The 12,872-nt window shown below is 46.7% G+C and overlaps 1 protein-coding gene across 1 annotated transcript in view; it reads left to right on the forward strand.

The window, feature by feature from the left end:
* Window positions 1-8,842: 8,842 nt before the first annotated feature.
* Window positions 8,843-12,872, forward strand: part of CAMK1G (calcium/calmodulin dependent protein kinase IG) — a gene marked incomplete at its 5' end in the record, with an annotated part of 30,895 nt that continues 26,865 nt past the window's right edge. Inside the window, one exon of the mRNA XM_082400193.1 lies at window positions 8,843-11,004. The remainder of the gene's footprint in view (window positions 11,005-12,872) is intronic.

Below are 12,872 nucleotides of genomic sequence, written 5' to 3' on the forward strand. Positions count from 1 at the left end.
CCTGGGCAGATTTTAAATGAGTGATATGTTCAGATTTGCATTACAGATCAATCATTTTAGCCAGGCTAGTGAAGAATGGGGATGGGAGAGAGACAAAACTAGAGGAAATAAGACCAATTTAGAGCTCTTATTATAATCCAGGCAAGAGTTGATGAAGTCAAACCATGAAGGAATGAAGAAGAAGGGGCAAGTTCAAGAAATATTTAGGAAATTAAATCAGTAAGACTACGAGATTTGCTGGATGTGGAAGGGTGAAGGAGGTTGAGGGGTCACGAGTGACTCAGGCTTCCAGGTTGGATGACACAGGATACAGGTGGAGGATCCAGTATGGGGAGAACATGTCATGTTCAGTTTTCTGGCTCCACCTCACCCCTGACCCTTCCTACTCCCAACTTCACATTAGACATTCTGAACTTGAGGGGACTCTAGGATCCCTGGAGGAGGTCTTCATTCCTGTCCTCAAAGAATTCACATTCTAATAGAGAAAATAGACATGCATGATCTAAATATGCCTAGACTCGACTACCTACAATTCCACAACCCTTTATCTACAATTCCAAAATCCAAAAAGCCCAGAAAATCCAAAAGAAAAAAATGTTTTAATAAATTTGAAGTAAGTTCATTTGACAACAAAACTAAACAGAGCTCACCTTTGACCCATCAACTGTGGCCAAGGGTAGGTTCTACATAGACATGATGGTTCCCATTGGAGCCATGTGACAAGAAAATGAGTATTTCCCAGCAGAAAAGGGGTGGAAGCATGTACCCAGAAAGGGGAAAGAGGGCTGTGTAGACCCCACAGGAGTTATCCACTATGCTTATAAGAACCCAAATGCAGTCAAGATTACTTACTTACAAATACTTACTTACAAGATTACTTACAATAATTGCAAGATTATTCCTCCATCATAGAGTTGAAAAAACTGAGGCTCAGATTTATCTGAAGTCACCCCAGAAGGACTCAAATCTAGAATGAAAACCTCTTCTATGAGATGAGAATTTGCAAAGGGCTGCTAGGACCTGAACTGTCATTATTCTAAGACCTAAGATTACTTGACTTTCGCACTTCACTTTCTGGTTGTTTTCGTGATGATTGAACACCCCCCATAGACATGTTTATCATACCTAAGCTGTAACCCACCCTTCTCCAATTCATGGGTTAGAAAAAGGTTCTCTCCCAGGAGGCTTTCCTGGAGTGAGAAGCCGTGTGATGCTCCCCATGGGAAGAGAAAAGCCACAGAACTGTTCTTGAATTTTAAAACTAGAAGTAGGCTCTGTGGAAGACATGGACAGGTAGTACGTGCATGGATGGTGCATCTGCATCTCTGCAAGTTTCGTTTCCACATTTTGCACAGAGCGTGTCTAATATCTAATGGTGGCATGAGGCTGATTCTCTGGAGATCCCATCAGGTGTGCTAGTGCTGCCTGCTCTGCCCTTTGTGGAGAGGAGAGGACAAAGCAATGGTCCAGGTCTCTGGCTTGTTGCCTTGTTGATGCATGGCATCATCAGTCCTCCAACTACAACAGAGACCCCTTCAACCCTGTGCCCCCAGATGCAGACTCAGCCCCATTCCAGCATGGACATCAGGACTGCCTTCCATTAAGGAGCCTAGAAGACCCTTTTGCTCAATGTTCCTGAGACTTGGTCAGCATCTAGCCTTTCTCAGGGTGAATATTCAACTCTGTGACTGAGTCCACACCTTATTCCTGCAATGAATTGTCCTCGCTGAATCCCATTTCCAACCTGGATTCCTCTGCTGGGATCCCTTCATTAAAACTCCACCCAGTCCCCAATTCCTCTGGGACAAGGACACTTCCTTGCCTTTGTTTCTACACTAATTTGAGTTTGGGGTTTCACCCTGATATACCCCCCACCAAATCTCACCCCCATGCTACCCACCAGCCTGCCTCCCTGAATCCTAATTTATATTTCTTGAATTAATAAATTACTAGCTCTATATGCGAGGCACTTAAAGACCAAGTATCTACTCTAAGGGCTCAGTATTTCGCAAAATACATTAATTTAATAATTTAAAATTTTGAAAATGATGGCAAAATGAATAAGATATTGCCAGACACTGTGGAGGGGGTGAATCACCTTGTCAAGGAGGATTTCATAGAGGGGTAAGATGTGAGCTATTTTTAAAACACAGTGAGTAATCTCATCAGAAAAGGAGAGGACACTCCGGGCAGGGGAGGCGGCCCACGCGAAGGCATATGGCAGGACAGTCTCAGAATACTGCCTTGTCCAGGGCCCCCCACTGCGGTTTCCTGCACGGTTGTTGCGATGACCCCATTACTTCTTGCGGGATATGATGTACCAGCTATTACCCATCAGCCCTCTCTCCAGATACTGAGCTCCGTCTGGCCCTTAATCTTTCCATTCTCAGCCAGTTACAGGCTCCCATAAAGTCAACCTTACCTTACAGAGAAATGTCCAGAATGACTGACCTGATACTTCCAAAGCTTCCTAAGGTTGGAAAAGGAACAGGGTCTGCCTTTGGTGCTCTTTCCTTCTGTCCCTGGTATCTGCTATGCCCTCGTCCAGGAGGAGAATAGAAGAAATACCTCCTCCCCCTTGCTCTCCCTTAAACACACCATCTTGCAGGTCTGAGCTCCAAACATGACCCTTTCAGTAGTCTCATCTAGGACCTCTGCACCCCAAGGTCAGTCAATGATTTTCTAGTGCTACCGAGTTCACTGGCCTTGCCACCACTGCAAGAAGATAATCTCTGGTTCTCTTGATAATCTTTTAGCTTGGTTGCTTTCCCCAGGGTTCTGAAAAGCCTCGACAGACCATTTTCTCTCTGCTTCCTCCCACCTTTTGGGGGAGGTAGCAATGCTGAAAGCTGAGATCAAAACAATGCATAACCTGAAGTGTCAATGCCAGCTTGCTTCCCATCCCGGTGCTGCAGACTCGCCTCCAATACAAGGTACAGGAACTAGCCTTGGACGTGGAGTGTATTGTGTCTGTTCCCAATGCAGGCCATTGTTCTCAGCCCACAGACCTGGCCCTGGAGGCCTCGTGCCTGCATTCTCTCCCTCCACAAGGTTCTTTCAATGCATCTCCCAAGGTCAAATTTGGACCACAGCACTGCGAACTGTCAGACAGGAGATCTGGTAACTAAATCAAGCAGTTGTTTTCTTCCTCAGGAGTAAATGATTTCTGCTGATTTCTACTTATCATCAGTTCTATTATTTAAATGTTCTATCTCAAGAACAATTGGACATGAGACCATTTTGGTGGTGATGCTACCAGCAGCCACAGGAGCCCTCCTCGTCCTGGAAACTTGGATGGCAGGGGAGGGGCTCACCTGCCCTCAGCAGGGGTGGAGGGAGGGCCACTGGAAGGAGGGGTGGTGGGAGGGTCACTGTGGCTACTTTCCCCAGGGGCACCAGAGGTGGATGTGTCCCCAGAATACTGTCTAGCTCTTAGTTCCTAACATTTCTGTTGCTCAAGAGTCCTGGTTTTCACTCTCCCTAACCCATTATTAAGGAAAGGTTGGGTCCTTTCACTGCCCTCCCCCTACTTGTGACTAAGTCCATAACCAGGGCGTGCACTTGACTTGCCTGGGTACTAGAGTGCTCTGGAGCTCCGCACTGCTCCTCTTCCTGGAAAAGAGAGTTATCCCAAGAGAGGAGAGGACCTGTCACTGCTACACCTTAGGACCTTAAGCTGAGACCTCACTGTACATGGAAATCCTCTATCCCAGACATCACTTGCAGGCATGCACACACGTACCCACACTCCCCATCCATGTGGACGCTGCCCCTTCCCCGGCCCCATCTGCTGCCTCCACCCCTCCATCTAGCTCTCTGGAGCTGCCTTACTCTCTGTATTGTTCCCTGCCGTGTCTCAAACTGAGTCACACCCCCAAAGGGTCCACTTCCTGAGTGCAGATCGTTTCTCAAGCACTTCACGTACATTATCTCATTTAATTCTTAGGACCCTCTTGTTGAGGAAGATGTTCCCTTAGGCCCATTTTACGTGTGAGAAACAGACTCAGAAATGTTAAGAAACTTGCCTAGGATCACACCGCTAGTAATAGAACACCCCAAATTCAATCCTAAGTCTGCTCTCCTGTCTGATTCCTAACCTCTTCACTATGACTCTCAAAGAGATGTATACATATTACAGAATTTCAGCATCTATCAGGGGAGGCACTTCTGAAGGTCAAGTATGCATTCAGTAGACAAATTCTTCAATAGGTGGATCCTTCCAGAATGTCTTTCTGCGCTGGGCACCGTGGGAACAGAGATAATTAGCAGGCTGTCTCTGTGGTCCTGTCGGGTCCTTTCAGTGTTGGGGGGTGAGGGGACAGGGTGGGAGGCTCAGTTATCATCGCTGGAAAGTTTCCAGAAGGTTGACATCCTGCGGATGACTGGTGTGAGATCTTCTCCTCCTGAGACAGATGAGTCAGCGGGGGCGGGGAGGAGGGTCCCCTCCATGCCTGGCACACTTCCCACCCACCATAGTAGACCCCTGACAAATATTTGTTAGTTCTTAGCATATTATAAAAAACAGCAACACTCACCACCTATAGCACGAATATGGAGAATTTCGAGGCCAGGCTTTTTTGAGGAAGGGTTGGTCAGAAACAGTCCTGCCAGAAAGAAGGTCTGTTCTCCCCATCAGCCAGAGGGGTGGACGCAGGCACCAGGTCTGGGCAGAAGGCTGTCACTAGAGGGCAGTGGCAGCTCCCTCTTGGGACTGAGGAATCCCTGCTAGCCTATTTTCTATCCGGAGAAGCTAAGAACAGTCCTGAGCATTGTAACTCTGCCCGAGGCGGGGGCAGGACCGGGTGCCAGACACATGATTTCAACCGGGAATAAATGCAACATTACTGTTCATGTTTCATACACATCCTTTCATGTCATTTGGCCCCAGTAGACTTGTGGGGTAGACTGACATTGTTAGCCCAATTTGACAGAGCAGAACAGGAAGATCCTTGAGGTTTCGACTCATCCCAGTTTGTTTAGATAGAAAAAATGTTATGGGGACAAACGCTAGGTCACCTAAACCCCTGTCTGGGGAGAATATGTTTGTAAACATGGTGATGTGGGCTAAATTCTTTAGTGAAATTCTCACCATCATAATTTTTCCTTTATAGGCCAGTCTCTTTATTTGTTCATTCCCTGGAGGGTTAGGAAGAAACAGAAAAAGGAGATTAAAATCAAATTGGACAATCAGGTACTTTGTAAGTAGCCTTAACAAAAGTTTGGATCAGGCAAGTGATACTCATGAGCGCCCACCCAACACCTTTGCCCCCCCCAACTGTCTTTCAAGTTCATAATGGTGACCTTGGAGAGTCATGACTGATTCCGCCAGCTATGGATACAGAAATACATGCAGATAATGATGGACACGGAGGAGAAAGGTACAGCAATCTCTGCCGAGGACCAGAAGCAGGTTCCCACATAGAAACTGACTACGTCATCAGCCAAAAATCCAAAGCCCAGGGTGATAGGCTTATTCTGCCCCCCGTTTCTTCCTGGAACATGGCATATACCAAGACTGGGCTCATTTGGGAATGTGACTCAAGGCAACAAAGGTGACATATTCTCCTAGCCATAGAAACACAGCAAACACAAGAAGAGGGGATCAGGTGAAAATCTACTCACCTTGTAGGTCATCCAACCTGCAGGATCCAATGCCACTCCCGGTCCCACCCAGAGTAGAGCTGGATATAGCTGAATGCTTGCTGAACCTTGGCAGAGACTGAGTAGGGTAGGAAGATGTGCAGGAAGGGTATATAGGATGAATCATGGGAAAGAAGAGAAGAAAGAGAAAGTTCAGGTATCATGGGCTGATACCTTCCTCCCTAGGTGGAGGGGCCATGGGGAAGCAGCCAGAGACGCTGACTGAATGGCCCACCCAACACACAACTCTGCAGACTCTAAAGAAGTTGGAAGATGCAACGCAAACCAGAAGAAGTGAACTCTTTTATATATTCTTCTGGATTCTCTGGGGGGAGGGGTAGCCCATGGTAGCCTGTTACTAATGGACTGAATTCCTGCTCCTACCGTTAATGGTGTCAAACTCAGGACACACCAGAAAACTCTCCTTTTAGGTTTTATTCAGGACTTTGATTTTGCAAACTTTTGTGGAACATGCTCTCTGCCAGGCAATATGGTGGTTATAGAGGTAATTGAGGCATGGTTTGTATCCTTAGAGAACTTGTCACTTATGGGCAACCTTGACATGCATCAGACCAATTTCCATCTCAGTGGAGCAGGGTGGACGCCATTGTAGAGACGGGCTTTGGGAGAAGAGAGGGTGGTCCGTTTCGCCTGTGGACCCAGGGAAGGGTGCTTAGGAGAGGAGACTCTTTACAGGTTCACTTCAAATAAAAAGATGAGTACATCACAGGCTGCAGGAACAATGCAGACCATGCTTATTCCTGGAAGCACTAGAAATCTGGTGCCTTATTTTTAAAACAAATACTAAAGTAGCAAGTATCACATTGTGCCGGCCTGTCTCTGCTATCTTGTCATTTCCATTCTCTCCCTCCATCCTCACTCCCTGTGCCCATTCCATTCTCTATTAACCAACTTCAGTGGGAAACGTGTTATGACAACAGTGGGATTTGTTCCTTGGTGGCCCCTCCCCCTCTCATTATCTTTCCCATGATACTTTGAAGGCCTTGCATGATTTTCTCCTTTTCCTGCTTCACCAGCAGCAATTGGGGTTCCTCTCTCTCCTGCTCCCACTGCCCAGCCACAATGCACTTCTCTGTCTTTCCAATAGGTATGGCTCCTTTCCATCCCAGGGCCTTTACAGTTGCTGTTCTTTGGTGTCTCCAACTGTTCTTGTAGCTAATTCTCCTTTCTTCTGATTCCAGTTTGAAAGTCACTTCCTTGGGGCTAGTAAGATCTCCCTATCATATACTTTCTTAATGCCCTAAACTGTACATAGTATTTATCACAATTGTAATGATCTGTATTTGTTTAAAATCTGACAATACTGCTAGAACACAACACTCACCAGGACAGAGACTGTGCCTATTGTGTTTACTACTGTGTGCTCAGAGTCCAGCTTACTGCCCAGCACACAGTAGGTGCTCACAAATATTTGTTGCATGAATGAACTAATGGATATTGTTTTCCCTTCCCTTTTCCACCCTGGCACCTCATTATGTCTTGTCATTTCCTATCCAGAAAGCTCAATCTGAGATCTAATTAAATGTAAAAGACAGCACAGACCAAGGGGAGGTAAGAATGTGCTCTTTGACAGACAAAGGATTGCTCTGTCCTCATAAGTGCACCTCCCTTTTCTCCTCCTTACCCCAACCACAGGAAGACCCCTTATTTTGTTTATTTGGGGGATAAGTATGGCCACACGGGAGCAGCAGAGGGGAGGACCTGGTGAATACACTTAGCCACTTCTCCTTTTGCCAGCATCACCTGTGAACTAAATAATAGCTTGATAAGCTCAGACCCACACCAATCATTTTGGGGTGAAAGGAGGAAGCTGATGGGCAATGGCACCCCCTTCAGGCCACTCCCTTCTTCTCTCCACTCCTGCTCCCTCTTAGTTCCAGCCAGCCCTCACCCCCTCAGGTCTCGGTGACTGCAAGGTTGTCTGCTGATTTTCCAGTCTCCAACTTTCCCAGAGTCAGGCACATCACCACTGGGTTCCCATCAACATCCTTGCTTAAGAACCTGCAATGACACTCTACTGTCTTTGCGGGCAAGTCCAAAGCCCTTCGCTGCTTCAACACTAGACACTCTAATCTCTCACTGCATTGCAGGTCATCGTATCCAGCACACATCTTGTATGTTCCAAGCTCTGTGTTTTTCCTAATCCCATCCCACCCACCACACCTCCCAAATCTGGTCCTACTCATCCTTAAGGCTCAGGCTGACTCCCATGAAACTTTTCCATGAAACCTTTCCTGACATCTCCAGCCCACAGCCGGCTCCACATGGCCTCATCTCTGATGACAACATGAGTTAATAGCATCCTATTTAGCTATTGATTGATCTCTGATTGTTCTCTGTGTTTTAGTTTATGTGTAATAAATATTTGGTTGAATTGTTGATTGGAGAATACATAGCGATACGGCCATTACAAGAATCTGAACCAAGCCAAAATGCAAGCACAGGGGTGTATGTGAGCACGCATGTGTGTGCATGAGTGTGCATGTGTTATCAAGCCAAAAGCTCTCTTCCAGCTCCTTGGGAAACATTTTCTAGTCACCTGTATCAATACCGGAGCAGTGGCTGCTCCCCGCTCCGGCCTCTGATGTCTGGCGTATGACCCAGTCAGTACCTGCAAAAACATCCGCCTTCTGAATTCAGCATAAAGAGGCAACACTTTCTCCCATGCCACCCAACATCTGCTGAACCTACTTCTGTTTCCACAGCTGAGAATTCATTCTCTGCACTGTGGCTCTCCAGGACCAGCAGTGTGCCAGTGGATGGGAGGGAAGGGGAAGGAGGGAAGAGGATGCTGGTGGGTTGGTGCTCACAGACAGTTCCTTGCCCAATTCAAACTTGTAACAGAATACAAAGTACTCTGCATCACAAAGTAACACATTCTGAGTTACAGAGTACAGAACTGACTTATTCCTTGAACTTGGACAGTAGAAGTTCTGAGTGTTGAGTCTGAGCCTGGCTTCTATCCTCAACCCCTAGTACATAGTCAGTGCTTGATAAATATTTAAGGAATGAGTGTACATACACATGTGTTGGGGGCGACTTCAGAGAGGTGGAATTCAGCTCCCTATGGAGATAAACTCTCTAACATTTGTTGACGTCCATGAGCCTTACTTGACCTTTTCAGGCTGTGATAAACTCCCCAGTTCCTGCGTCTAAACAGGAAGAGGACAGCTGCTCGTCAGGTCAGGGATGCTATGCCCAGAGAATCTAAGCAATAAACAAGCTGTTAGACCCATAACAATAATATGTTATTATTCTTGTTATCAATACTAATAAGTTAGCATTTATTGAGTACTTACTATGTATACCAACCATGAGCAAATCATTTCTTATTTATTGGACTCTCAGAGGCCCTTCCACTTCTGGTGGAACCTATCTGGTTCATCACTAAACATTGGTTGAGTGCCTACCCTGTGCTGGACACAAGAGGAAGATTAGGGAAAGGAAGACAAGAGGGCAGGAAGAGAGGCGAAAATCACTGCCTTAAGAACTCTCAATTCAAGAAGGGAGACAGCAGTGGAAACACAAACTAGAATTCAAGGCAGAAAAAGATTAAGAACTAAGGAGAGTTGTAGACAGAGAGTTTTGAGAACAGCACAGAGGAAGGAGTGATTATTTCTAACGGGGCAAAGAAATCATGGAAGGCTTCATGGATGAGATGGTATTTGATGTGAACTTTTAAAACCTATAGTATTTCCATAGGCAGAGAATGAGGAAAGGGTATTCTACACTGATAGATCAGCATAAGCAAAGGTCAGGAGCTTTGGAAATAAGTGGCATGTTGGAAATCAGTGCCTCCTGTGATATGGCTGGAATGTCAGCTGGGTGGATGGAGGGACTCAGGGGAGGGAGGATACTTTTGTACCAGATCCTGTAATGCCTTCAATGATGGGATGAAGTGTTTGGATTTTATTCTGTAAGGAATGGATATTTTTGAGGTGGAGGCAATTTTCTTATTGCGATAATTCTAGCAAAAATGAAAGTTGGAGAGAGAATAATAGTAGCTCACATTTACTGACTACCTACCAAGTGCCAGTCATTGTTCTAAGCAATTTGCCTTCTGTCTCACTCCACCCCACTAGTGTGTGAAATAAATTCAGTGATTATCCCATTGGACAGATTGAGAAAACTGAGGCACAAAGAGGTTAAGCCACTTGTCCAAGGCCATACACCCAGTTAAAAGACAGCCCAGGAGTCCAGCCTAGAAGTCTTCTCCAAAGCCTCACTTAACTATCCCAGAGGACTACCTCACTCAGGAACCAATTAGAGTCTAGTCTAGTCTATTACAATAGTACCCAAGAGAAGAGAAGAGGGGCCTGAATTAAGATTGTAGAGATGAAAATATAAACGAGGCAGCATTTACTTACTGTCTTTTGTGTAAGAAAGGGGGCCAGGGAATATATATATTATTTTGTTTGTTTCTGCGTGAAATACTGGAGAGATACACAAGAAACTAATAAAAGTGGCCACCTGTAGAGGGCAGGGTAGGGGGAAGGGGTGGGTGCAGAGTGGATGGAGTGAGACACCTCTATGTATGGCTTTCAATAGAGTTCTGATTTCTGACCCACATGAATGTGTTGTTTATTCAAAAAAACACAAACGATAAAAAATGGAAAGGCACAATTTAAAAGCTAAGAGTTTCCAGAAGGAGGGGAATGGTCTCCTGGGGTCCAATGGGTTAGAACTGAGAAGAGGATGGTAGATTTGGGGATCAGAATGCTTTGTTTCTAGAAACAGGTGAGAGGGGTGAAACCATGTAGCATTGGGCCCCCCGAGGGACATCCAAGTGCTTCTCCCATTTTATAAGACACTGAGGGTTCTGTAGTCTCTGCTTTCAGCCAGTATAGATATCCTATTGCTCAGGAAGGTATTTTAAACAACATACACCAGCATCTGAGTGGTTAAGAGGGAAACGGAGGCAGGCAGTCTCTGATTTTCTATCATCACCCCATTCAGGCCAATGGAAACCTTTAATTTGATGTTTTGTTTTTGCCCTTTATGTTTTCCCTCTCTCCATCACACACCTCCATGCACATACAATCACACACACACGCATACACACACAAACACACACACACAGCATAAAAGGGCCCCTTTGCAAAAGGATTTTTCTGGATCTGCTCAGAGGGAAGGAAAGGCAGAGGAAAGGAAGGAGAGATGCAAGCCGCCCTAGCTACTTTTCCTCCCCTTTAAGGCTGCCTGGTTACAGTCCTAGGAAAGAAAACCCCTGCATTCCTCCCCTTTAATTCAGCTTATTGTTGAAGTGCTGGAGCAGCTAATCCTCACAGACCTGTAGGAGCTGGAGTGGCAGGACCACGAGCACCGTTCTCTCGGATTCCCTGGGTAAGACGAACCTGCTTCTTTATTTGGTTTGGGGAGGTTTCTTTGTTTAGCGGGAGGCTCCTGGCACCAAGAGAGTGGGTTTGAAGAGCCACTCTTGCAAGCAACTTGGGTGTTTATTTCAGCCCCAGTTCCTGTCTTGCCTGACTCTCGAGGTATCAAGGGGAAGTTGCAGCTGCCTTGGAAGATAAGTCTGAATGGGTGTCCGGGTGGGACCTCTTCGGGGATTATCTGGCCATCCCTTCAGGGTTGGCTTGAGTGGGAACCTTTCGCACTCCTGGGCAAAGAAAAGGGAGCAAAATATCTGTATGTGCCCCTCCTGCCATGCCTGCTTGCATTTAGGGACAGCCCTCTGGGCTCTGTACCTGGGAGGGGCTGTCCATCTGCAGGGTGTCAGGACCTCCAGAGCCCTTGCACCCCTCCCTCCTGCTCAGCCTTCATCTCTTAACCTCTCAGACCCCATCTGTCAAATGGGGCAATGCCCTGTTTTGGTTCTGCCTACCTGTCTAGGTTGTTGTGAAGATTAGGAGAGTCAGTGGGCAAAAAGGAGGTTTGTAAGCAGTCAGTGGCTCTGCAGACCCAAGGCAGGCAGACCAGCCTCAGTCCTTCCTGGCAGGGTCCATGGCCCAGCTCCCGCTCCTGTCCCCCGCCGCGTTAGGATGCAGAACTCAGCAGGGACACCGCTGTCAGTCACGAGGCCCCCTCCTTCACCTTCCCCAGGGGCAGGTCTCTCTCCCTTCTGTCTTTAAACTTCCCTAGTTCAGTTCTCAGGTAAAAATGGTAAAAGGAGGTCTGGACTCATCACCACCCCCATCCGCACTGTGGCCCCTTCTTTCCACGTAACTTTGACGCACAAACATTAACCCTGAGGCTCCCGGGGACGGCTGCCAGGGCTCTCGCTGCTGTTCTGGCAGCAGTGCGTGGCTGGCCAGCGGCTTGTTCTGGAGCCAGATCAATTGATGAGGAGGAAAATCTCTGAGAAGGGTCAAGAAAGTCAAGCAGGTTCCATCTTGGGTGAGGAGATGATCTTTCCCAGATCAGAGGCTGGAGGCAGCCTGGCCCCTGGCAGTCCTACTGACTTAAGCTTAACTAGGGCCAAAGACAAGACCCAATAGGCCATAACACAAAGTGCTTAGTAATACCTGATATGGGAACCACACTCTACAGTGAGTAATGTGCTTTTAATTAATCATCTTTAAGACAAGCCCATTGGGCTGGTGGGGCAAATAGTGGTTCCACTGAGGCTCCACAAGGCAAAGCTGGATACTGGCGAAATCCATTTGATGACAATAGCATTTGAACCCAGATCTTCTGACATAATCGGTGACCTTTCCATGATACTACAGATAGCTATGGTGCAGGTGTGAGTGTGGGTGTTTTTATGTGTATTAAGAGCACTCTTTAGAAAGATAGGGCAAAACTTTGGGAAAGAAGCTCAAGGTTAGAGTGAGAAAAGGTTTGAGCTGGAGCCAGGAGCCACTTAGGCAAGAGACAGATGGCCAGCCCCAGACTCAATGTTGAGAAATCTGAGTGTTCCCGGGATCCAGCCTTTCCCAGATCATCCGAGCCAGCCATGCGTTCCAGGGGGAATCAATTTGTTGGTGGGATTACAGGAGAGCATCCTAAGGATGAGGGCGGAGGTAAGTGAAATCCCAAAAACCACCCCCAGGAAAGAGGCAACAGGTTACGTGGTGGGGGTCAGGGAGACTGCTGTTGGGGTCTGATGGGCTGGGACTCATGTCCGGCTCTGTCACTTACTATCTGTTTGATTTGGGGCATTTTTCTTAATATTTCTACCCATCAGTACTTCAACTATAAAATGGGGTTAACTATACCTGATACTTACCTTCAAAGACATTAAACGAGATAAT

This window comes from Balaenoptera borealis (genome assembly GCF_965194805.1).
Source record: "Balaenoptera borealis genome assembly, chromosome: 1".
Taxonomy (NCBI): Eukaryota; Metazoa; Chordata; class Mammalia; order Artiodactyla; family Balaenopteridae; genus Balaenoptera; species Balaenoptera borealis.